Source organism: Amblyomma americanum, chromosome 11, assembly GCF_052857255.1.
Source record: "Amblyomma americanum isolate KBUSLIRL-KWMA chromosome 11, ASM5285725v1, whole genome shotgun sequence".
Lineage (NCBI taxonomy): Eukaryota > Metazoa > Arthropoda > Arachnida > Ixodida > Ixodidae > Amblyomma > Amblyomma americanum.
In genome coordinates, this window is record NC_135507.1 from 11810513 (window position 1) to 11837219 (window position 26707).

The window sequence follows — 26707 nt, forward strand, 5'->3', positions numbered from 1 at the left end:
CGCAGTTTCTTTGCACTATACTAAAGCATTGCAGCAAAACCTAATTATGAAACAAAGCTTTAGAACAGGTAGGATACAGTTTCGAAATTTTCTTGCTCTCTTAAAGCAGACACTTCGTTGAGTTTGCAGTATTGTAAAGTAACATATCAATGTACCATATTGCCCTATGTCATGTATTGTTCTGTGAGTGAGATACGTGTTCAATTACCAACTAAAAAAGGCCAACATAAATTATTTGCATTTTGATGTCCGTGTTTTTAACCCTGTGCGCTAGAGAGCTTTAAAAGTAACTTTCGGTAACAGTATACCTTACTGGCAGTTGAATCGCAATATTGTTCAGCGAAAGAACTGAAGCTGTTCATTTTGTAACATTTCCAAAAAATATGATTCATTTTGTGATGTTAAGACAGCCGAACAGAAAGGAACTTTTCGCACTGTTTTTATTTTAAAAAATAAGGATTAAAAATAACATAGAAGCGCTTGGCTGGCGGCATGCAATATTTTTGGTATTTTTTCTTTCTTTTTGATAGAATCCTTTTAGCAATAAGTTTTAGGCGTAGAAATTTTATGTAGTCCCCAGGTTTCTACAATTCTTTCATCGAAAATATTTTGAATAAATGCTGGTTTTATAGAATAAAACAAGCGGTATACGTGTAAAGTGAAGATAGTCTCACTTGCACGGCGGAACAGTTGGCACGGAACGACTGTACCTCAGTGGTGCCACTGTCCCCTCAATGCTGCTCCACCGCCTTACACAAGAATATACCCTGCCCGCGCCGCCACCTGTTGTCAGCCAACAAACAGCTTTAGCGTTACCGTGTACTGTGTTACCGTAACCGTTACCGGAGTGCCGGCAGCTCGCCCACCTTCAGTGCGCATGTGCTGATTGGTCCCGATGCGTGAGGCACTCGCGCAGCTGCCGGGTACCTGGCGCCATCTAGCGCCATCAAGACGATCTGCGCACGAGCACTGACGGCGCATGGGCTCCGAGTAGTCCGGTAACGGTAACACGGTACATGGTATGCTAAATGTGTCTAATCATTAACGAAAAATAACGCCTGACGAGGCAAATTAATGAATGATGACACGCCACGCAGTCAGTGCATAATTATACACACAGCTATAACTAATTGTGTTTGTTTTCCGAACGTTCTTTCATTTTATTTCTTTGCTTGGTTTCGTGTGGACTTCTCAAAATCATCCCAGACAGCTTCTCCCACCTGTAAAAAAATAAGTGCTAAAGCGGCTCAGTAGATAGTCTGCACGTGACGGAATGGCCAGCATTTTTGGGCGCAAAGCCTAGCTTCCACAGTGTACTCTTGGGCAGGTGGCGAAAAGAAGATTAGAAAAATTCACATGTTTTCGCCTAAATATCGCTGCAGCTGAGATGCCTCAATGTGCACAAGTTTTCTCTCTATCCCTCTAATATTAATTCAAAGCATTTCGATTGTTGAAGCAAAGGAGCTCTTAGGATAAACTCTCCTAAACTCCGTGAAGTCACGACGCCATTCTTGAAAAGCGCTCCAGCCCAATTTAGCCTCGAGGCAGATCAACAAAGTGGCGCTTCTCTTCATATTCAGTACAAAACCACGGAGTCCCCAGCACACGCGGTCAACACCAAGATCACGTACTTCACACTTCGCATACCTGGAACGATAAATATAATTTCGGAGAAAGCGCTGATGTCTAATATCCCAGTCTTAATCATAGCTGCGGCAAATGATAGTTGTCAGCCGCGCTTCTTTGGCGAATTTCACACACCCCGATTTCGGAGTTGCTCCCGAGGAAGGAAACCCAAATGCAGCATTGGGGCGGCAGCACTGAATGTAAGAATAAAATGAAAACATTTGACAGAAGTCTGTCTGGTTGGGAAATTTAATTTAACTAATTGAATAAACCGAAGCTAACCCGCGCAGGAGGCTTCTACTCGAGTCGTGGCACATCCAGCAGACACGGAAGAATGTTAATCGCTCCCTGGGGACACTTCCCTCTTCTTACATCCATGGTTTGCGGCCATTGACCCGGAAGTCTTCAACACGAGGGCTTAAAAAGCCAAGCTGCGCCTCGCCCGTAGTCACACCACGAAGAATGAACCGAGCCGGTCTCGAAACGTCGTGTTTTCCAAAAAAAAAAATTAACCTCGTTGGCGTCAGTCATCTTTCTATTGAATGTAAGAAATTCATCCTTGAAGCGCCATGCAGTGGTGACGCTATGTCATGTGTATACAAATATACTCTTAATGGCATAAACAACACAAGCAAATTATCCGCGAAATAAGCACGTATTGTAGGCATTGGGAAACGTGTCCTACAGTGCTCTTGTGTTGAAACATTACTGGTGTCAATATAGGCAGGTTAGGGTCAGTAATATCATAAGCACCAACGCATGCGCTTACTATTAAAATTCCGAAGATTAGCTGCATTTCCTAGATGAGCTTGCTTAAAATACAAAATGATATTCTTTTTTTTTGTGAAAGAATTTTTCACACCGCGTCTTACTCCCCCCCCCCCCCCCCCCCTTTCCTGCGGTCTTCATCGCACGCGAAAACCGACGACACCGACCTCTATCTTGATGAATGAAATTTCAAACTGACCGGTCTTTTCGAGCACCACTAGCAGATGGCGCCACTGACCCGTTTCTCTCGACTTCTGCTCCACGCTGCAATCGTATAAAAAAAAGAGCGTGATTTCGTCGTCGCAGGAAGGAGGACGAGAAGCAGGGAGCGTCAATGGAGGGCCCTCTCCACTTCCCCAAGATGGAGGGGAGGAGAATTTTTTCTCTCACTCTCTCCTCCAAGTATCGATCCGCGAAAGTGAGCCAGAGGAGCGCGCACGGCGGACACAAACTCTCCGTGAACGAACGCTCGCGCCGCCACCGCTCCCAGAGGAGAAGCGTGCTCGAGGCCGCTCCAGATGTAAAGAAAGAAGAAAAGTCAGCGGGCTCACGCACACGACGTGGAACTCGCACGCAGAGACGAAAGGGTGAAAGAGGGAGAGAGAAACGGAATACGAAAGAAGGAAAGAGAGGATAGGGGGAAGAAAGAGGAACGAAAGCTCGCCAACTACTCTCCCCTCTCTCATCTTTTCCGCTCTCCGCCGGTCTCTCTACTCCACCAAGTCTCTCATCATCCGAGCGAAGGCGGCACCGGCGAACATCGGGAGAAGAGGGAGCTCCACCGTCGGGCTACACACGCGCCGCAGGGAGAAAACGTCGAGGCTACCCGGCGCGCGTTCTGCTCAACGTCGCATCCGCTGTCAACACTCCGTCGACTCGGCCGTTCCCGCGTCAAGTCGCGTTCAAGTCGCGTTTCCCTCCTCACAACCGTCTCAGGATCGGACCCCTCTGCATCCTCGGGAGGGCACTGCACTAAAACTCGACCCGACAAGCACCGTCGACAACACAACGCGCATCGCCGCCAGCGCACCTTCGCGCTTCTCTCCCTCGGGGCTGCAGCCTGAGGCGTGGCGCGAACGACGTGAAGGCGCGTTCAAGCGCAGCGGCTCGCTTCGTGAGTACGTTGCGGTGACTTCGATTCACCAGGGCATCACTTTCGACCTGCGAGGCGATTGTAGAGTCAGCCTGCGAGCGCGACGTTTAAGAGCCCAAAACCCGGGAGGCATCCCATGCCCACGATGGAAGAGGGTGAGAGGGAGATACTTATGATCAAGGGCGCGAAGCGTAAAGCAAACGCCGCGGCGTCCCCGCCGATGCGTACGGGCCGACGCAACAGGCTCTGAGGTGCCCAGTGTTCCACTCCGTCGACGCCCTCGTGCGTAGTACTGTTCCCTACGAATGGGAAACGTAGTGTGCGTGCGAGTACAGTTCATTCAGCGCAGCGTGTGCAATGTGCCGTGCGGAGAAGCCTCTCCTTGTGAACTCTTTCTCGACTCGCGCTTTTTCATCGTTCAGTGAGCGCAGCCAAGGCCCTGCCCGTCTGTTCTTGGACTCTGTGACCAGGTGAGCTTCATAGTTTTTTTGCGTGGTGTTTGATTAAACGCTGCTCCAGCCGTCGCCGCTGAGCACACGGTGGCTGGAGGAGTGCGATTTCGCTACAGCTCTAGGTGAAATAACGAGCGATATAGCTCTATTGCTGGCATTCATAATGAATTTGCACAAAATGCTCGTATGTACTTAAAAAATAGTTTTTGTATTGCTGCTACCTAGGATTGACTCTATCAACAGGAAAAACGCAACGCCTTTGAATGCAACTATATTCGCAGCTTTATTTTTCCGATATATCAAGCGGTCGTCCGTTTGTATTGTGGACCACTAGCATAAATATTAAACTATTCATGGCATGATGTATAGGGTCATTTCTAGTCATAGAAAAGCCTGTAATTAAAAAAAACTTCTGGTCGAGTAGTTTGCATAGAAGAAAGTTTAAATCCTGACATAGTTTAACAACGTTCAAACTGAAACTTCAGTGGAACAAGTAGCAATGCTTACTTCGTGGCAGAATTTACAGCTCAAAACAAGAGAAGAGGTTAGGGTAGTCTGCAAAGCGGTATTATGTTATTCATTTATCTGACTATAGAGTCGTCGTCTATGTGCACACAATCACACAGAAAATATGCAATACTAAGGATCCTTCTCGCTGTATATATATGAGTAGAATGGTAGGTATGATGTAGAATTATCCAGGCATATTTCGGCTATAATAGCTTGACGTATTATAGTGGTGTTCACTGATCTTACTGATCGCTGTGTTCTAAATACCTGCACCACCACTAAATTTAATAAAGATTTTTAAAAGCCAGCTGCGACTTAGTAACACGACGGGATGCTTAGTGATGTTCGCAGCTTCCACTAATGCTTCTGGAGTTCTTTTTTTTTTCTGCTGCGTTTGTTGCTCCGACGCTGGCTTTCAGCTCGAGACTTTCAATTTCGAGGCTTCATTCAAGAGTGCCTTTTGACCCGTGCCCTGCCCTTTATTTGTAATCAAATCCTGAGTTAAGAAATTTATATTGCTGTAACCAAGCATAACCACACATTAACTTGTTGAAGATCCCTGAAAAGCAGTCTTCACTGCGACAATGATCTACTTGCAACAAAGCAAACTTAACAAAACAGTAAAGCAGGAATTTAGTTCACAAAATCTGTCCAACATCACAGGGAGTAAATTAAATAGAGAAGGCGTACTTTTTTATGGCGCTACCACCACAATGTAAGAGTTCACCTTGAGGTTTAACCAGTGGATCAGTTTAGTCGGCTACTCTGGCGCTTTTTTTAACATCTTGGTTTGACGATCACTTTACACTCAATAGGGTTCCTTTCTTCATTTTAACAAATGGATCTCTGAAATGTCATGCAAAACAGACTGAAAACATCAAGACACACATACCGAAACTCTAGGGTAAGTGACCGCAGACGGTGCTTCACCTAACGCTGCGGTAACGACATAAACATCATTGACAAAAGCCTTGTACGCGCTTTGAAAAACTACAATAGAAGCTGCAAACGCTGTATTCATTCCTGAAACGTCTGGAATGACACAGAATAAGACTGACAATTTTTGTTCAGCAAGCAGGAAGCGGGTATCAACGGGTAAACAATGTGGGTGAAGTTACAAACTCGGTGTTGCTTTTAGAAACCGCCTCAACAGAAGGCACCAAATCGGCAAACTTAAATTATTCGCGCAAAAACGAAACATAATATGGCTGCGTAGTTTGGCCGAATAACCAGGACGGCGAGGGAAGAATAGAGTGAAGGCTGCGTAAACCTCGATTCCCGAGTAATTTTTTTTCTAAAACACACTTCTTTTTCGTGGCACCATAAAAATTTCTCACCGTTTTGTACTAGATAAGATGCAGAATACCAGCAAACTTGAAGTATGCTCTGTCGTCAGCATAGAGTCACTTAATTACGCTGCAAACAAGTCGCGGGGGACAAGGGGAAAGGCTACTATTTATCCTGTTCCAGACAGCCGAAGGCAAGAATTTCTATTAAGAGCATACAAAGGCAAGATTTTGGCTCTTTTACAATCAACGAGACATCATGTCTCATCCCAAGCCATTTTGACGTCTAAACGAATTGCTAGTTGAGACAGAGAGGAAGGAAACGAAAAGAGAACAGGAACTTCAAAAGCAGCAAAAAAAGAACGAAGGCCTACAAATACGTTAACAATAACATAGCTGGTGAAAAATGAGGAAGAATGACTTCAAAAAATTGAAATAAACATTGCTGCACGACAGCATAGCGAGTAGTCTGAAAACGAAAGCAACTTAACTCCCGTTCATCGTACCATATAATTTCTCACACCCAAGTTTTGTCTTCCGATGTGGCCCTTATTTAAAAGTTATCAAGAAAACCCAAGCTATTAACTGGCTCAATGGGTCTCATACTGGGTCCCGTAGTGTCGGCGAGCCCTAAAAAATCACTGCAAGAAAAAAAAACTTAACAGCATAACATTGCCTCATAACAGTTTTACTTGACCTGCAGCGTTACTTGACAAAAATCCCATGCATCTCAATGTACACAACAGAAACCTCATGGCGTCAGTCACATAACTTAGCTGAAGTTTGGCGTAAAGTCTACCAAGACTCGAAAGCTGCATTCAAAAATTTGTATCTCAGACTTTTCAAAATTTTCCGCCACTGAAAAATATTCCTTTGAATACCGTAGTACTATTGCGCCTTCTCGTTGTCATCTCAGATATCATTAAAATGACTAGCCAGGTTAAGTCTGTTGCAGGAAAATGAGAGCTCTCCCTGTGGCGTTCCATAACTCCTGCCTTGGGAAAGCAGCGGCCACACTGTACCAGCAAACTTCCTAAACTACCATTCCAGCAGAGCCCTTGTCACCAGTTATATTTCTACTTCATAGGTTCTTGCAATCTGTCGGCACATGGAAGAAACTTCCCGGAAATAGATTTCACCTTGTAGCCCCATGCTTGTCTATGAAGCTTTTTCCAAGTGCCGACAGATAGAAATAACCAATGAAGAAGAAATATACCTGATATGTTCCATGCCGCAACTGAAAATTCACTGAATAAAACCTAGAAATCCCTCTTTAGGGCCCTTTTTCCTTGTATGAAAAAAAGTGACAACTTGTTGCTTGAAAAAAAAGTGATAATTTCAGTCTTAAAATTCACTACAACTCCGTAACTTGAAATTCCCCTTTCGCTAAATTTCGCTTCTCAAATTCCCTGAAGGAGGAAAATTCTCCGAATAAATCTCACTGTCATTCGCATTAAAGGCTACTTCTTATTGTCCTTTATCTTACTACTTTTTCAAGCTTCCCTGGACCAAAAAGCGTAACCTATCCTCATATCAACCAGACTGTTTATAGTTGTCGGGGATGACGCCAAGACATTCGTGGCGGGGTGGCGCGGAGAAAGGCGGGGAAGGAGAAGGAGGGAGAAGGGGGAGGGCGTTAAATGTTGGACAAGCATCATGCCGTCGTTTCATATTGCTCTTAAAAATCATATTAACAAAATGTTGTGAGCCTTCATTGAAGAAATTCATTGCGGAATGCACAATCAAGAAACATCCTCCTCGTCAGAGTCTGAGCTAAGAGCTGGGCCATTTTTTTTGTGGCCCGGAGAGTTTTTGGGGTGGCACCCCTTGCCTCCCCTTCGCGTCTTCACTGTTGGTTGTACAGCTGAGTTTAGACCTCGACTGTTATTTGTTGAAATCCGCACTTCGCACCCAGAAGTGCTGCCGCGAAGTGTGGGCGAGTTTCTAAAGTGCGTTTCTTCATTAAAAATAATCCTGCATATTTTTTTAAAATTCTGTTTAAAAATAATGCTATGGCTGCGCACTTGACGCTGCCTTCATTTGACATCAATGGCTTCGTTCTTATCTTGCTCTTACAGTAGTGGCGCAGTCTGTCGACAATCCAGGCGAATCCTGCAGCAGCCGTTACTTTTGTTTCCTTCTCTCACTTTTAACAAATGCCGACTCGCGTTCGCAGGCACTCTCGGGGCGACGTCGATGCGCTCAGCTGAGCCCAGCTCCGTCTAGTTGCTGACGGTAACCCAGCCCCGACCCGCGCGCCCTCTTCAATCCTGTCTCCCGACAGCCAACCGAGCACCGGCAGGATTGACTGCTGCTGCCCCCTGTGAGTAGAAAAGTGCATGAGTTCCTAACGACTTATCAGGATAAAGACAAGTTATTCCTGGTCTGCTTTCTAATCCTTGCTGCTGCGGTGGATTATCCACTGCGGCCGTGTAGGTGTTCGCGTTGTCCTTGTCTTAAACCATTGCTGCGCTCATGAAGACACTTTTTTTGTGCGCTTTTGTTCCACGTGGCTCTGTTGATATATTATTTCTTCTGCGCACATATAGGCTGCTCGAAATATCCGCCACTAGAGCCGCCGGCCACCAAATATTTACTATCAACAAAAACACATAAACAATCTCGTTAGAAAAACTTTGAAGCTCTTAAACGAACGCTGCTTAGCTTACATTCTTATGGAATCTACTCCATTACCCTAGAGGACGATCAGATATCGGTTCTTTGTATCACGTGACTCGCCCACGTTCATTTCCCCTTCTTGATTTCACCTAATGCAATTTTATTGAAGGCGCTACATACAAGAGCGCGCAATAACCACTTGCCGGGACTGAGCCACTGACAAGAACTACGGCTGAACCAAACTCCCTCCAACAATTTGCCTCGGAAATCGGAATCTTCGAATTAGCACGACCGACATCTCTTAAATTCCTCAAAAAGAGAACGCGATATCCATTTCAAATAGATTATTACAGCATTTGCTGCTTCTAGCTCGATCCTCAAAAATGTGATGTCGGCGTCCGCAAGCCCACCACCGGGCACCCATTGGAAAAACTGCTCCTTCGGCCCCCTCGGCCATTTAACGAATAAAGTGTACATGTCTCCAATATACGAGCCCAGCAGCTCCCACCCAGCACCTCCAGCACCTCCCGAATACGAAGCGATTGCTCTTGCCACAAGGCCACCACTGCGGTGGTCTAGTATGGTAGTTAGTGCATTCACTCGAATATATATGTGAACTTCAATATGTCTTCATTTCTCTGCGATCACAAGACATTCGAGTTGAAAACTCACGAATGTCCTACGATTTTTTGTCAATTGATTCTTAATCAGTCTCGCAAACAGTCGACTGCTCGATCGAGCGCCCAATCAATACAGATCAGGTACTCAGCTTACATTTGCTATACGTGGAAGGACGGTATTTTCCGGCTTCTGATGTCCGATTAGCACAAGTTTTCTTGATAGGTCGCTCTCGTTTAGGACCGCACAATACCGCAGAACCACGAATCTTCCGATTCGAACAGCGAAAACTACCTTATTTCAACTGCTCACAAAATTTACAGTTGGTAGGTAATGCAATGCTACTTGGTCTCATCACTTCAGGCGGGCGAAAATTAAAAGCATCTATGTGTACATGTTTAGCCGCGGGTTTAATTATAAATCAACTAAGGTAGTCGAAATCTCGTGCGACCACCGACATTTCTGCGCGCCAGTGTCTTATGACAGAGCGAACTCGCGAAAACTTCCAAGGCTAAGTGCGTTCTCGCGCATAGCACGAAGCTAGGAAGATCATCAGCTAGGCTGTTTCTTCCGCACGCCACACCTTATCAGCACGTTTCACGCGCTTCTTGAATCAATCAAAGTGAATCGATCAAATAGTTTTTTCCCATCGCGGCGGTGGGGTGATCAGAGAGAAGTCATGGCGCAATTCCTGTCCTTTTGATTTTTTTTTCACTCTCTTAGATCAAGGCTTCAAACCCCCAACGATAGCTGTGCAATCACGACGCAGCCTGACTATGGGACAATAATTCGGCGCAGTACTCGCTTCCTCTATGCCCACGCAAAAACGCGCATGTCTCCGGAAGCATCTGGTTCTGCAGAGTTCTTGGGTCGGGAATTAAGTGGATTAAGTGAAGTGCTGAGAGCGTACCGCGCGGCCGGTGTGTCCCCAAACATCGAGCGTCTAGGCGATGCCGGCGCTGTTCCTAACTATTACTCCAAAGTAAGGCATCGCTGGCTAGTACAAAGCGTCAAAGGCTGGTGATTTTGTTTAACTGTTAGCGTGAAAAACAACGGAAGCAGCGCTTTCAGCTTACCAATAATCACACTGCTGAAGTGTTCCGCGCAATGCGTCGTACATGGTCAATGCACGCCTGTATATTTCAAGCAAAACTACCAAATCCAGATCACCAACCACTGTAGCAATTCGAAGACAGCAAAGCGGCGCCCATAACTCTCCAAAACCACCGCATAAGACGTAGCCGCCACGCCGCCCCCTGGCGTCTTGCCTACCACGAGCCTGCTATCGACTACAATGACTCATAGTTTGTAAACATGCAGGACACCTAGAAAGAGCAGTTATCAGCGCTATCCGATACGTTGAGATTTAATCTCATATCCTAGTCGCAGTGTCGCCGGAAGGCTTGAAGGCAGGAGGGGCGTTGTCGAACCTTCAATATACAACAGCCGCTCTACTGACTCTGTCTTCAGTTGTTTCAAGCTAAAACTGATGGAGCGGGCCATGCTGGACGTAGCGACCAGAGGGCTTCAAGACAAAAGCCGCCGCCCCCTTGGAAGTGGCTCCAGTGCGGCTACTACCATCTGTAAGCTGTCCTAGAATCCGCTACTCCTATTCAGCAATGCACTTCATGTTTACATCTGCTCTCGACGGCGATATTGACTGTAAATTTTCCCTCTTCCTCTCTGCCGCCTATTTCAACGCCTGTCTTCATAAAGCTTGGATAAAAAAAAAACAAACTAGCTGTGGTTTAACTACTGTTGAACCTGGTTAGAGAGCGAAAGCTGTGTTGTATTGAGCAAATAGACGCGGTTTGGCGTCTGTAACGTTGGGTGCGTTCCGGACAACTTCGCTGCGCACTTAATTAGAACACTAATTTCTGAGACTGGGGAGCGCTACAATCAAGACAAGAGGACAACACCACATAAGAACACTAGCCCCCTACAAAGCTTTAGTGACGTTTATGTCTTGTACATCGGGCCTCAACATTCCTAACTTGTCCAAGCTTCCTCGTATACACTTTTTCACTGGCTCAATAGCTGTTAAGCAAAATGCCGTTTGCGTTCGTGTCTCGTGGTGTTCTTATGTGGTGTTGTTTTCCTGCCTTGATTGTAGCGCTCCCCAGTCTCAGTATGTATGACCAACTAGCCCCCTACAAAGCTTTACTGACCTATAATTTACACGCTCATAATTAAATTATTTATGAACGCCTCAGTATATATCTCGAAGATACGTTTCTAAGACATGTCTTTCACTAGACGCGCGCCATCTGCCGGATCATCACCGCACGTGTTGGGAGTTTCAGTGGATGCCGCATAATGGCGCTACGGCTGCACGCCAAGCACAAAGGAAATTCACCGGAAACGTACTTCGCTACTCGCTTAATTGGGATATCTATTGGGATCTCTTAATCTTAATTCTAATATCACAAGGTCAAGGTCACATATGCGCCGCAAAATGACCTTCAAGGTTTGTGCGCGTGAAGTGGAGCTGTTGCTCTGAAATGATGGTCCATTTGCGTAGCTAGGCCAAATGCGAATTAAGTTCCCTAGCAGTTCGGTTTACACTTCGGTTCCGGTGCTCAGATCCGGTGTTCGCGAATGGCAGTTGTTCGGATAGCGATAATGGTTTAATGGCAATATATGGAGAATTGATCATTCTCTACATTCATAGATCCCTGGGAGTATTTCTACCACTCCTGGCGCAGTGGTTCAGCGATCAAGCGATGCTCTACAGCCTATATATAATAGAGAAAGGCGGGCTAGTAAGTGACCAGTATCGGAATGCACCTTGAAACCGCGGAAAAATACAAGGGACAAGGTTGGTTTCTTCCTTGTCCCTTGTCTTTTTGCGCGGTTTCAAGATGCGTTCTAATACTGCTCATCTATGGCAGGTGCTGCCAACGGTGGGGCTTGGGTTGATTGGGTTGGGTTGCGATTCAGGTTGCTCTTCGCGAGCAGCCGCTCACGATTAACTGAGCTGCCGCCTGACGCGGTGGGCAGGCTTACCACCTGCCTACCACTCTACGGGCTGGTGAGCAGCCTGCCGCAAAACCGGTTTCAGACAGACACCCAACGGCTAAATGCGGGGAATGGCGACTATAAATGCTAGCCAACTAAAAAGTATGTACTCAAACTCGAATTCCAGACGCAAGCCCATCCGTTTCTATCGCCTCCCGCTCCTCGACATCATGAGTTATCGAAAACTTGCGCACATCGATTGAGTCCGAGTCGATAGGAGCGAGGCAGCCGTGAACAGGCAAGCCGTTGCTGTGGCCGCTGAGCTCTCGCGCGATCTGTGTTCACAACGAGCGCTGGCGGAAGCACGCACAGGGTGCGCATTCGTGGCCGAGTAGAACAAAGGAACAGGCGCGCGCACTCCCACCGGCCGTCCCGAACAAACACCGTTCGCCGTTCGTACACACTAAACACGCGATGGCCAGCGCAGCTCACGGCGAGAGAGCAGCGCTGCTCTCACGCTACGACGTCAAGCGGGGAGGGGGGGGGGGGGGGGGGATGTAGCCGCTGCACACAACGAGTCTGCGAGTTAGGGTAACGGTTAGGAGAAGCCCGTGCCCGCTCAAGCTGTTCAAAACAAGGGCAGCTCGTTTCACGCTTCGTCTGTGGTGCCAGCAGTCAAGGGTAATTGCAGGAGCTCACGCGCAGCCGTTATGATAGTTAACTACGAACGAAGCGAGGCAGAGAGAGGGGTGTTTTGAATGGAACCTATCATGAACAGTTGTTTGGCGATTCTACGTCGGTCATTTGGTGCCGTTCGTGTCGTGCTTGTGAGCTTTACAAGCGCGTAGTGCACCAGAATATGAAACCATTAGGCGTTTTGTGCAAAACGCCCCCGGTGATCGTACTTGAAGAGCGCCAGGTTGACGAGAAGTTCAATCACTTTTCTAACAAACACTGAGTTAATAGCGTTTGAGCGTCGTGTCACCGTACGTCACTGACGCCAGTTGCCAACTGCGCATGCGCACAGGGTGATTGGCGGTAGCGGTATAAGCTGCCATTAAATTAGCGTATCTTGTCCACGAGGCGATATCTGTGCATGCGCAGCGAATTTTATCATAGCGCCATGCGCTACGGCTATCCGATTACGCAGGAAACAGGTTCACTTATGTGCCTGTGTGTGTGTCTGAGTCTTAAGGTCTTTGGCGTACGCACGAACCAACCAATGGTATTAGAAACTTATTTTGATCTATTGATTGATTGATTGATTGATTGATTTATTGAAGGTAGACTATTGGCCTGCCAACGTGGAGGGTTCTGGATTAAACTGACTCGGACGACAAATTTAAATTTGCCTGTAACGATAGATCGCATTGTGATGACGAAGAGGCTAGTTTTATTGAAAATCTGAGCTTGCATAAGCTAGAACACATTTTAAAAGACAATTACAGATATCGTCACCGCTGGCTGTTTTCGCATGCATTTAGCGTGTACGTCAATGGAATCGCGAATCTCTGAAGCTAAGCCACGGTGCCATTGACTTCAAAATGGTGGTCGCGGGGTCCTTTTCGGTCTTGACAACAGGAGTTCAAATTGGGTTGCGAGAAATTCTCAAGATTCAATTCTCTTCCCAATAAAGGAGTCTCTGGCTAGAGATTAAGCAAAACCAAGAAAAGCCACGGAATAGGTTTTTACTAACAAAAAATTAGATGGAGTTGTCTCCAGTGCACTTAGAATTCGGACTACTAGAGACTTTTTAACGCCAACTGAAATCTCAGTGCGCAAACGTTTTTCAATTTCGCCTCCATCGAAATACCTGGCGCGGCTGCCTTGATGAAAGCCTTAATACACCAGGACCCCGAAGCCACCAAACCACTGCAGCGTGTGCGGTTCTGGGTAGCTAGAGGCTAAAAACAGTCGCATTAGATGGCCAGAACGGGAAAGCAGCTGCCCTATGGCTGCTTTCTTCCTTTTTCTGCGCCAACACCGCCTAACTGCTTTTCGGCTTGTGACACGAAACCACAAAGTGCGCGACCTTAACTCCGGCAGCGCCCACCGTAATCGTCGTGTTGATTACGGCCCGACATTGATCTGTGTGCGCTCCAGCGCAGAAGACGAACGTAACAGCTCACGTTCGTTACGTGACAAGGACGCGTCAGCTGACTCGAATGTCTTCCAAGAACTCCCACAGACTTTCGCAGCGTTAGCCGTCTGGACGTGGTGTCTATAAACGCCTTCAGAGAACGTTAGGATCAGGTTAGACAACGTTAAGTTGAACGCGGTACCATTAGCTCGCGGCATGATCACCGAGAGGGAGGCTCCGTTTGCAGGCGTAGATTAAATGTTATTCCATCCACACCTACGGGTGACTACTATGTGCCGTGCTTTGCAGTGTCGACGCACTTAAATTTATAGCTACGTTTAACACACTTCGGCGCACAAGTGAAACCGAAGTGTTCTTTATTTTGAGCCGGAATCGCATCTACTTGTTTATTGTCTGCGCTGTCAGTTCGAGAAAGTGTAAAACCTAAGCTGCTTAAATGATTCTAATTACGCGCTACGCTTTCGAGGAACGCAACTCAGTACATTAAAAGAACAGACTTAGTAGGGCAAAGGACAAACACCTGATTCGTCCTCTGTATATAAAAAAGCAAAAAATGGTTTGGTAAAGGAAAGGACACCCGAAGCGCGTAGTGAGCGGAAGAAATGAGTTTTAGGTCCAATTTAAAATGTTTTCACCATCACCCAGAACTCCGTCGGCTGTCACTATCAGGCGCACCCGGTCATCCATCCGGTCCTGCAGGTATGAACAGACGGAGCATTTTCCCAAGAGGAGAAAGACGGATTGAGGACGGGTCGATGGTGCTCCGGTCGGTCGGGGCATTTCCATATGTCCTGGATGCTGCATGTCGGGCAGCATCCAGGATATTAGGTGGGGAACACGAGATTTGTGTGTTAGATGTTTGAGAAAGTGTGTATATGAAGCTGTGCCAAGCTGCGGCGTTCTAGGGCTCCGGATAAATTGAGACCACCTGAGGTTTTTGTTAACGTGCACCGACATCGCACCGCACGCAGGAGTCTTTTGAGTTTCGTCCCCCATCGAAACGCAGCCGCCCAGGCCAGTATTGAACCTGGGACCTCCGGCTCAGCCACTGAGTGCCCTACCCACTGAGCCAGATCGGTGCGACTAACCACTGAGGTTGCTTTTGTTTTTGTTTTTTATTAAGAACGTAAACGCGCAGTAACTGTCCCAATACTCGGTGCACTCCTCAACCGCACCATGAGGGAAGGGAAGGAGGAGGATGTAAAAGAAAATCCCGAACAAGTTCGAAAGAGAAAAATGCGTCTTTTGCAGCTGTAAAAAACGTTCACATAGCCAGACAAAGCCTGAGAATCAATTCTCACTGAGAACAATAATTGGACGGAATTGTCCTTAATGCACCTAAATTTAAGGCCTTTTTTCACCGCTCAGATTCGGCTAAACGTCTGTAATCGGGAGTGTTATGTAATTAGCAAACTTTTTTATACGTTTGCCCAATGCCGTATATCTATGACCTAATTCCTGTTTTAGGGCAGAAAGATAGCCAAGGTAAGAATATGAAGTTGACATTTCCGGTACTCCCACGGTGAATGTCATCCTTTCGGTCAACTGAACGGCATTTCACGGCCAACCAAGAAAACGAGCCAAGCCTTCCTTGCCATCTCGTTCGAAACCAAGGCACCCATACCTCTTGGCGAAAACTTATGAGAATGGCAACGGGGCAGGCAGAACCGCCAAGAACGCACACAGGCGCTCGGGGATCAGGCTATACTTAGGTGCAGCCTCGAGGGGCGATGAGCGACCACTCGCTGCCCGCAGTGGGGAAAGAGAGAGAAATTTATACTGTTAAAAGCGCAGAGTCCGCGGGGAGGATCGATTACGTCTGCACGTGGTATGGCCTCTTACAAGGCGGCGGCGGCGCCTCAAACTGCACAGCCGTTTGAACTTTTCAATGCAGCGCATGGCTAATTTTTGGTGAACAGCCAATCTGTAAACGGTAAACTTCGCAGTACAGCCCCAGATTAGTAAGCAGTAGTTTAGGTGAGATTGAACAAGAACGCAGTGCAGCTGACACTTTAACCGGACAGGGATTAGGTACCTAACTGTTTGCAGCATGCCAACGCATGTAGATACACTCGCGTGCATCTTATTTTACCAATATCCCTCAAGAGAAATGTATACAGCGGCTGTATCTCACCGGTACTCACCTATGGGGCAGAAACGTGAATGTTAACGAAAAGGGTTCAGCTTAAGTTAAGGACAACGCAGCGAGCCATGGAAAGAAAAACGATAGGTTTCACGTTAAGAGACCGGAAGCAGGCAGAGTGGGTGAGGGAACAAACGCGGGTTAATGACATCCTAGTCGAAATCAAGAGGAGCAAATGTGCTTGGGCAGGGCATGCTATGCGAAGGCAAGATAACCGCTGGTCCTTGAGGGTAACGGAGTGGATTCCAAGAGGAGGCAAGCGTAGCAGGGGCCGGCAGAAGGTTGGCGGGCGGACGAGATTAAGAAGTTTGCAGGGACACGGTGGCCGCAGCTGGCAAAGGACAGGATTAACTGGAGATACATGGGAGAGTCCTTTGCCCTGCAGTGGGCGTAGTCAGGCTGATGCTGAAGATGATGTATCTTATTTATCTGAGGCGTCCAGTTCAAACTTTCCTCGATATAACACCCAAGAATTTAAAAGAAGATACCCTGTCTTTTACATAGTCATTAAATTCAATATTGATGTACAGAGTTTGGGGGCCCGATATGGACACCACAACCTCCCACTCTGCAAATTCGTTGAGTCTCTCTAGACATGAGACCTCGGGGCATCCGTACAATATATGTGCAATATCTCCGTTTGAATGAAAGCATAGCTGGCATGTCGGAGAGTATACCTCTGGGCATATGATAAACCATTTTTGTACATCTGCTTGGAGTTTCCTCCATGTTACTTGTTCCTGTTTCTTGCAGTTTTGTCCGTGGGTGGCCAGTACATACATACTCGGGTTTCATAGTGCATCTCGCGGTATTTTACTATGTGGCCCTTCCCTGATCTGAGATGCGGGTCGCCCACTGCCCGGCCGATAAGTCCTCGGGCATAGTTCTCGGCGCCCTCGTTTCACGGATGGGTAGAGTGCGCAGGAACCCATATGATTTCAATCTGACTGAGCGATCTGGTCCCTCTCCTTCTTTTGAGGATTTGGTAGGCCGTAGGGCATATTCTCCCTTTTGCTAAATTTCTGATGACAGTTTTTTTGAGTCGACAAAGATAATTTCAGCCTTCATGAACGCGATCACTAAAGGAATTGCGACAGTTCCTGCGTCTTCCGGTCTCATTACGGGTACCGTGGTTGCGCATGCGGGTTTGGCCCTCGTGATCGATTCGGCCTGCGGAAAAGGCATCTCTATCATGAAGTTCTGCCGCGTTGGTAAAGGTACTTCCACGAGACAATGACAGGATGGATTCAGTGCAGGTAAGAAAACACACACGCTTACATTAATGACTTCTCAGAAGCTACCCGGAGCAGCCACCTTAGCCAGGATGGCTAGGCAGGTCGATGAATCGCCGTGGCTTTGCGAACTCAGGAAGTCACAAGCAGCCCATTCAATATATATTGGCTGAGGAAATTGAGCTGCCGGATGATTAATATTTTGACAAACCTCGAAGCACTGCCACGTGCATACTCTTGGCTCTAAGGACTTTATCGAAGCTCTTTACATTATCGAGGCCAATGATGAATACGCGTGCGAGCGTGAATGTGTGTGTGTGTGTGTGTGTGTGTGTGTGTGTGTGTGTGTGTGTGTGTGTGTGTGTGTGTGTGTGTGTGTGTGTGTGTGTGTGTGTGTGTGTGTGTGTGTGTGTGTGTGCGTGCGTGCGTGCGTGCGTGCGTGCGTGCGTGCGTGCGCGTGCGTGCGTGCGTGTGTGTGTGTGTGTGTGTGTGTGTGTGTGTGTGTGTGTGTGTGTGTGTGTGTGTGTGTGTGTGTGTGTGTGTGTGTGTGTGTGTGTGTGTGTGTGTGTGTGTGTGTGTGTGTGTGTGTGTGTGTGTGTGTGTGTGTGTGTGTGTGTGTGTGTGTGTGAGTGTGTGTGTGAGTGAGAGAGAGAGAGAACCCACTATTTCTCCGTAAATGAAAAACTGAAAAAATCGTGTTCTCAGAAGGTCACGTTTCTCGGCTTCTGCATCTGCTCTCGCATCCCAACTGAAGCGATATACCGACTCATTCAAAGGCGAGGGTGCCTTTTCCGTCCTACAAAAACCGTGAATCGTAACTTTACAAGCAAGCGAACAGCTGCGATCCGGCTTACGCTTACACATTTCGCTCACCGACGACACGGTTCTCGAAGGCGACTCTTGGAAGCCCTTCTACTTTCCGGTATTCGATTCTTTCCTTTTGTGGCCCGGCGTTTCTATCCGAGTGATCACACCGCGTTGCGACGATCTCACGGAGCGTAACCTTTCGAGAATGTGCACGACCGACAGCTCTGCGGAGGGCTCTCCCCGGACTGTGGGCACGGCTCGGGCTCACCGGTGAACCGTGCCCACAAACCCATTACCGCGAGAGAGGACTGCACCGGCGACGCCGCGTCGCCGTAGGCCTGACACTTGGAGCAGAGAAAGTGAGGAGTGAAAGAGAGAAAGTGGCAAAAGAACGGGAAAATAAAGTGGGCCGAAAGCGGAGCTAGCGGCTTGGCGCGCGGTGGTGCGAGAAAATTGAACAGCGCCTGTCGTTACGCTTCGCGACGCCTCTCTAAAAGGGCAGCCCGCGAGTTTGCTTGAATTCTTTCCCGATTTCTTTCTTTTGCTTCGAAATCTGTTTTCAACAACAGTAACGCTCGACCTTACCGTTTCTGCAGTATTGTTGATGCTTTGCTTGCTTGGAACTGAGTAGTTTTGTTTTTTACAATCTTTTATTTACTTTTTGCTTAAATCTCCCTGTGAACTCTACGTGAGTGGGAAGTATAAACAAGAAACAAAGACAGCCAACAGCTGCAGCTCGAGGCGCTTTTTTTGAAAGGGCAGCCGCCGGCCAATCAGCAAGGTAGAAATCGTCTCTTTCGTTGTAGTTTTTTTTTTACCCCGAAAGCTGCTATCACCAGCAGTAAAGCTTAACCTTTCCTTTTCTTTTTGCTTCCCAGGTAACGTAGTCTATGTTATTTGTATTTTTTTTCTTCGAGCTTGCTAGCACTGCACGTAGACAAGGGACAAGCGGTGTTGAGAAGATGCATTACGCCCGACTTCAGGTTTGACAGCATTTATATGAAAATCTTTGCTGCTCTGTACGTCTACACTCTAAACACGAATACGCCCATATAGGAATAAAAAAGGTGTCCGCTGTCTTTACTCCCAACTTTCAGCTTACTTCATTTTTATGGTCTATAGAGGTTTAACGTCCCAAAGCGACTCAGGCTACGAGGGACGCCGTGGTGAAGGGCTCCACAAATTTCGACCATTTGGGGTCTTTTAACATGCACTGACATCGCACAGTACACGAGCCTCTAGCATTTCGCCTCCATCGAAATTCGACCGCCGCAGCCGGGATCGAACCCGCGTCTTTTGGGCCAACAGCCCAGCGGCAGAACCACTGAGTCACCGCTGCGGAGTTACTCCCTTTTGACTCGTTTCAATTCAGAGTGTATGGTTTCACAGTTATGCAGTGTGTGGCTGTCGGGTGTGCTCAGAAAGAGCTCCTACATTGTGACCGAGCTTAAGACACCAAGCGCCTACGTTAGCAAGCCGTTACAAAAGTAGCGAGTAATTCATTACAATCACGGCACAATATTGGTCTTCCGGGGTCATGGATGTCCACTATACAAAAATATAAGCAGGTACTCATGCGCAGTACAGGGTAAAGTAGCTGCAAAAATGTATTCCCTAAAATGCATCTCTCTACTAATACAAACGCAGACGTAACAAGCAACAAAACGAAAACAAGCCGTCACCACCCGCCGCGGTGGCTCAGTGTTTAAAGCGTTCGGCTGCTGAGCAGTAGTACCCAAGCCCGAACCCAGCATTGACGGCCGCGTTTCTATGGAAGCGAATCGCAAAAGGCGCCCGTGAGCTGTGCTATGTCACTGCGCGTTAAAGATTCCCAGTGACCGAAGTAATTCCGGAGCACTTCACTAGGCGCCTTTTTGTCTATTTCTCCTTTCACTCCCACCTTCCTCCCTTCTCTTACGGCGCGGTTCGGGTGTCCACTGAGAAATGACACAGTTTCCTTCCCTCCATTTCCTTCCCTCGAAACCAATTTTCAAGCCGTCACCAAAGTGGTATGCGAGTAATTCGTTGCAATGTCCCTACAATACTGGTCTTCCAGGGCCATGGATGTCCACTACAGAAAAAAAAAAAAACGTACGCATACGTAAAGCTTGGTAAAACTGCTACAAATATGTATTCCCTAAAGTGTAACCTAGAATACAGCCTTCCACTAAAACAGACGCACACATAATACCTTCACTGAGAAGCCAGCCGCCGCGACGGCTCAGTGGTTATGGTGCGCGGCTGCTGACCCGAAAGACGTGGGTTCGATTCCGGCCGCGGTGGTCGAATTTCGATGGAGGCGAAATTTTAGAGGCCTGTGTACTGTGCCATATCAGCGCACATTAAAGAACCACGGGTGGTCGAAATTCCGAAGCCCTTCTCTACAGCTTCCCTCATAGCCTGAGTCGATCTGGAACGTTAAACTGCCGTCAACTAAACTAAACTAAACTTCAATAAAAGCCAATATGAAGAACAGTAAGGAATAGAGCCCTGGCGTCCTTGCGGTCATGCGTCGTTCGTTGCCTGGGCTGATTTAGCAAAAATAAATAAACGAAGTTACATCATCACGCTTCAGCGAAGCGTAGCCTAGCGCCAGGTAGTGCGAAGCCGTGGCTGGCCCAAATTCTGCTAGTGACGTCATTATCATACCACGAGACACAGAGTTTCTGCGGATCAATAAACATCGCAGCCAAGCAAAGCTAAGAGCCCAAGAGAGAAAGGCAGAAACAACGACAAAGAAGGGGAAACGTTCAAAGAACGACCGAGCACATTTCGCTTGCGACGTCAGTTGACACTGACATGGCCTGACGTGGGCCGAATACCATCCCGGCCATCGGTTCAAACAAAAACAAAGCTACATCCGGGATCCCAAGCGACCCGGTAGAACAAGGAGCTCGGAGGACCCCTGCATAAACGTCGCAACAACATTACGCGTTATGAAACACGGCTTCGCCGAGCGGACAGGTCTGACCCTTTTTGCGGGAGCCTGCAAACTCATTTTCGGAAGCAATTTTCCGTCGCTCCCTCCTCCTCCTCCTCTTCCACCACTTTTCCTAGCCTCCATATCTCTCTTCCACACTGAGAGTCGCGCACCTGCCCTTGTAATCGGTTCGCTACTTTCTGCAACCTTCTCACCTTTCTGTGTTGTCCGCGACGAGCTGCAGCGCCGCGCAGCTGTGAATGCAGCCGAGGAACAAGCGTTCTCGCGTTCCGCTAATGGATTGGGGTCCGGTGAACGTGATACGACGCATTAGTGAATGTCGGCAACTAGAAGCAAGTACGGAACAGACACGTGCAGCCATCATTTCTGTCAGCGCAGGTCAGCGAGCTGCTGCTTCTATTAGAAGGACGCTGTCTTGTTGGTGGCGGGAACCTCCAGCGAGCTCTGGCTGCCCGCCCCCCGCCCCGCATCTTGCTTGTAAGGCGCGCAGACAAAAGCAGAAACAATGGCAGCGACGGAGGAGATTATATTTCTCCGGTCTTCCCCAGCGTGAAGCTGTCCGTGAAATATATGAATGTATGAGCGATGGTTGGCGCGATACATGCCCTTTTGTACTACAAGAAGGCGAAAAATTTTGTGAGCGCTTTCTGGTTAACCACAGGAAAACCGACTTCACAGGAAACGTATTTGTGTCGCGAGCGAGCGAAGACTCAACCACAGGGGCCGTAATCTATAAGAATCTGTTCGAAATGGACGTCCATTTTATATTTTACTTGAAGCGACGTCAGCGCGACGGCAGCATCAGCCGAGAGCAGCAAGCGGCCAGTCACAGAAGTCACAAGGTAGAGGGTCGCGTCGTCAACGTTAGCCTTCGCCACTCGCCGCATGCATGGTCTGGTCGCTTCCCACGTACGCTTGAAAGCCGCGCTACGCCAATGAAAAACAGTGAGCAGTGCCAGAGGGATCCGAAATGAGAAATGAATAATGGGTCCTTATAGGACAGGACCCCAGGGCGCAGTTGTTGCTGTATAATTGCTGATCAGATCTAGGCGCTGAGTTGCAAGTACCCTCCGCAAATATAATGAAGTGCAGTGGTGGAAGACGTTCTGAAGCCAGTGATGGCATAACATTAGAAAGCATCGGCCTTTGTACGCTATGACAGGCCACACCACAATAACCAATAAGAGAGTTTTAGCACAGCGAAGACCTTCTAGCATAAACGATTACCGGTTGCTTGCTGCGCGCACGTAGTGGCAGGAGTGCGCAGAACTTGGTCTCGCGCCTTGCACTTCACCCTATAATTAACCCAACCATCTTGAGCTTCTTCGCCCTCAGATCCTCCTCCACATCATCTTGCATCCTTTTTCGGCCGCCCTCTGGGCCTCTTACCACCATCTGAAAGCTTCATTTTCTTCTTTTCTGTGCATTAATCATGCTTTCTCATGGCATGGCCAAACCATCAACGCAGTCTTCCTTCTTGAATTTTTCTTTCAACATCCGTAATTTTAAATGTATACCTTGTATGTTATCGTTCCCGACTATGCCCTTTTCGTCACTCCAAACGTCCACCTCAGCATCTTGATTTCTGCTACTTTAATCTGTCTGGGCTCTCTCTTCCATGCGGCGGCTTCGGCGTTATGGCGGCGCACTCCCTGACCCTGGCGGTAGCTGTCTCATCTTTTCGACATTGCTAGCTCGAAAGACAGGATGCTTTCGCCATATAACGCTTTCACACTGCTTCAGGGGCGCTCAATCCGAACCTTCACGTAGTAATCGTTGGCCTCCACATTCACGGCGACATTCGGAAAGTTCTTTCGAGTATTCCTTACAGCGACACATCTTTACCACGGTATCTGCACTATAAACACGATTACGCCTAAAGCTGAGTAAAAAGGGAGTTAGTTGTTCCTAGCACACTCACAGGTTGCTCCCTTTTTGATACTTTCTGTTTAGAGTGTAGCGACCGAATGACGTCACGCTCATTAGCCACACGCCATGCACGCCGCGGCCTTGTGACGTCAAAATAAGTGGGACACCGAACGTCGCGAAACCAGTCAACCCTCCATTACACCGGCGGTACTGCAAAAGCGAAGTTGAGTAAAAAATGCTCGACCCTTATAAGCTGCATACGAGACGAACCTTTAGCGCCACCTTGTGATTAAGTTGCTAACTTTACTCCATAAACAAAGTAATGCCACGACAGAAAGCCGTGTGAGTAAACCGGTCAGCGAATAAGTGAGCGAGCGAGAGCGCAAACGAGAACACATCTCTGGTCGTGACAAAACGAGCCAGTGCTGCCAATGTGCCAGCGTCATTCATTACAAAAACTTACACTGTTCTTTCACAGCATATGAATGCCTGCGAGCGAACTATTTACATAGATTTACCCATCAGCTAAGCAAATCGCTTCGATCACTCTTCATCACTAAACAAGCGTAAAACAACACAAAGCCGACGATTCAGCCAGCCGTTTCAGAGTCTGCTGTGCTTATACATTATTCACAACCCAGGAAAGCTGCGATGCGAAAAGAGACCATATGTTTACGCTAGAGAATCCAAACTCTCCAGGCCGGAGCCATTCTGATATCCATCAGTCTGCCGTTTAACATGCAGCTGCCGCATTTCTCCGAAGAGGAGTGGGCGCTTTGGATGTCACTTTTTGTTTTGTTCGTTATCTATCCTTTTCCCGCGAGCTTTTGTCTCGGGTTTATCCCTCGTCTTTATACCGTACCGTCTGACGTCCGCCGCGGGCTCGCCAATGCTGTTTCCATGCGCTCTCTTTAGGAATGAGCGCGCGTAAAGATAAGCCAGAAATGATACAATATGCGGAAAGGTTCAGTATAAAAGGGCAGACTGCGTGAGAGACAGGCCGCGCACGGCTTTTGTGATCGCACGTGTCGGCTGCGTTCGCTCGCTCAATGCGGGGCGTGATTGCGGTGGAACGGCGTGAAAACTGCTCCTTTTATCCCTCCTCATTCCTTTCTCTCTACCTCCCCTCTCCTCCCTCTTTTTCTCTGTCTCCACGAGAGGCGGTAGCCGAACCATGCAAGCACGTCCAGCGACAATCGCAGCGCGCGTGTCCTACGAAGGGAGATCTGCGACGCAAAGCAGCGGACCTATGCAGTTTTCACCCAGACACAGCAGGTGGCGTAGAGACTGTGCGCTCGGGCTGCGCACAGTGATAAGGCTGCGTGCCGGCGGCGATAACCGCAGACATGAAAAAAATGGCTGTGGTTTAGCTCTGGTTAAACCCGCAGTGACGCGTTAGCCACATCTGGCCGAGTGGAGCTCGCTTAGTCCGATTGCAAAGTCAGTATTTTGCCGCTCCGTTTCGCTGTACGCTCCTTCTTCATCTTCGTCCCTCTTGACACGGCGCATGCGCACAGCTGTTGCAGCTCGATTTCGGCCGCGCGCCGCGCCGCTGGCAGCAAGAGCTGCTCCGCACCGCGTGACCAACCACGTGACCACGGTGGCCACGCTGAAGGCTCGAAGAGGTGGCGTAGTGTAGCTATCGCTACAAAAACACATATTACAAAGCTTCATGGCAATATCTTTTATGCACTGAGCGACAGTAGTTTTGCTTAGGCATTGGGAGGGTATTTATTCCGTTCTAAATCCCCGGCCGTCCAATCCAGGCACCCTCATATCGCATGCCGTCGCCGGCGCGGCGCGCGTGGCACGTTGCCCCGGATACGCTGGAGCCTGTGCGTTAAAAACGGAGGAGAACATAAACAAACCAGAGCTCGCATACACCGCTGGCCATTGGGCCGACGCAAACAAAACGCCAGAAATAAGGACAACCCAGGCACCAAAAAAGAACTGTGGGAGGGACTGAAAGGGGGAAGTTCAAAATAAAAAAGAAAGCCGACCGGAGAACAACAGATCCACGTGCACGTGCGTAGGCGTGGAACGATGAAGGATAGCGGCCAGGCCACGGAGGTTCAAAGCCACCAGGGGGTTGGTTATCCGCGTGTCTAGAAGGGCGAAAAAATAATTCCCAAACATAGACGCAAAACTGCGGTTGGAACTGCCGCAGCAATACATTTCAACCGATTGCCCACAAAAGCGCCTGGGATACTGCCTTGATCACCGGTCAGCCGCTGCGGTGGCTCGGTGGTTATGGCCATCGGCTGCTGACCCGACCGACGCGGGTTCGATCCCGGTCGCGGCGGTCGAATTTCGATGGAAGCGAAATTCTAGAGGCCTGTGTCCTGCGCGATGTCAGTGCACGTTAAAGAACCCTAAGTGGTAGAAATTTCCGGAGCCCTTCACTACGGCATCCCTATAGCCTGAGTCGCCTTGGGACGTTAAACGCACATAAACTAAGTATTGTTCTCTCATTGTCGCAACGACTGGGCTACGCAGAGATACTGCAGAAAATACTAAAAGCTACAGAAAAATACGGGAATAATAGCGAGAAATCTGTCGTTACGACGAAACAAACAAAAATATTTTAGCGTTTATTTATAACGACTCTCTAGAAAGACAAGTCGTATGACTTGTCTTACTACAGAGTCATATGATCTGTCTTTAGTATTCTAATCCGGGTGAGAGATCTGCAGTGCGGACATGGTATATAGTTTGGCGCGTAGTGCGAAGAGAGAAAAATGCTCAAGAACCTCTCATGAACGCCCCGAAACGCCCTCTTCTACATAAAATAAAATAGTGTCACATCGTTCTTTTCCGCAAAACAATAACAGTCACTTCCAAGAATACCTGCCGCGGTGGCTCAGTGGTTAGGGCGCTCGACTACTGATCCGAAGTCCCCGGGTTCGAACCCGACAGCGGCGGCTGCGTTTTGATGGAGGAAAAACACTAAGGCGCCCATGTGCTGTGCGATGTCAGTGCACGTTAAAGATCCCCAGGTGGTCGAAATTATTCCGGAGCCCTCCACTACGGCACCTCTTCTTCCTTTCTTCTTTCACTCCCTCCTTTATCCCTTCCCTTACGGCGCGGTTCAGGTGTCCAACGATATATGAGACAGATACTGCGCCATTTCCTTTCCCCAAAAACCAATTAAAAAATTTAAAAAAAAACTTCCAAGAACTCTACATTTCTATGTTTTTTCTTAAGACTGATTATGTGCAATTATATTCTTCCGGTCATATTCCAACCCTGTTTTTCTTAAGGATAAACTATCACCTACAACACCATCTCTATTGCTATGATAGGTCAGCCAGTGCAGCTGACGATATAGTAAATTGTGAAACAGGATGAAAAATTAACAATCATATGCACCGCGTGTAAAGCCGATCGTGTCCTTTGCAATCACGGTTCTGTTAGAGTTCGATTTCCTTAGTATAGCTCCTTCTCATTGATCTGGAAGTGGTCACGCTATCCTTAGGCGGTGACGTCACGCAGGTCACTGTTGCTGAAAGTACACTACAGCGCTCTGAGTCTTGAAAAATGTATTATATCTGAAAAAACGGGGGGCTCTAAAACAGCTCTACTGTAGCTTTAGGAACAACCCGTTTCGGTCTAACGTTCACGTGATGAAGAATATTACGCTGCGATAGCAAAAAAACAAAAGGCGTGTTTTGGTAACAGTATATT

At 47.9% G+C, this 26707-nt stretch overlaps 1 protein-coding gene across 1 annotated transcript in view; it reads left to right on the forward strand.

Annotated features, from left to right (window-relative positions):
- The first annotated feature begins 3181 nt into the window (after positions 1-3181).
- The window catches only part of LOC144110453 (serine/threonine-protein kinase NIM1), a 56542-nt gene continuing 33016 nt past the window's right edge, over positions 3182-26707 (forward strand). The window contains exons 1-2 of the mRNA XM_077643351.1: positions 3182-3957; positions 7912-8058. The gene's annotated coding sequence lies outside the window, so the exon portion shown is untranslated. The remainder of the gene's footprint in view (positions 3958-7911; positions 8059-26707) is intronic.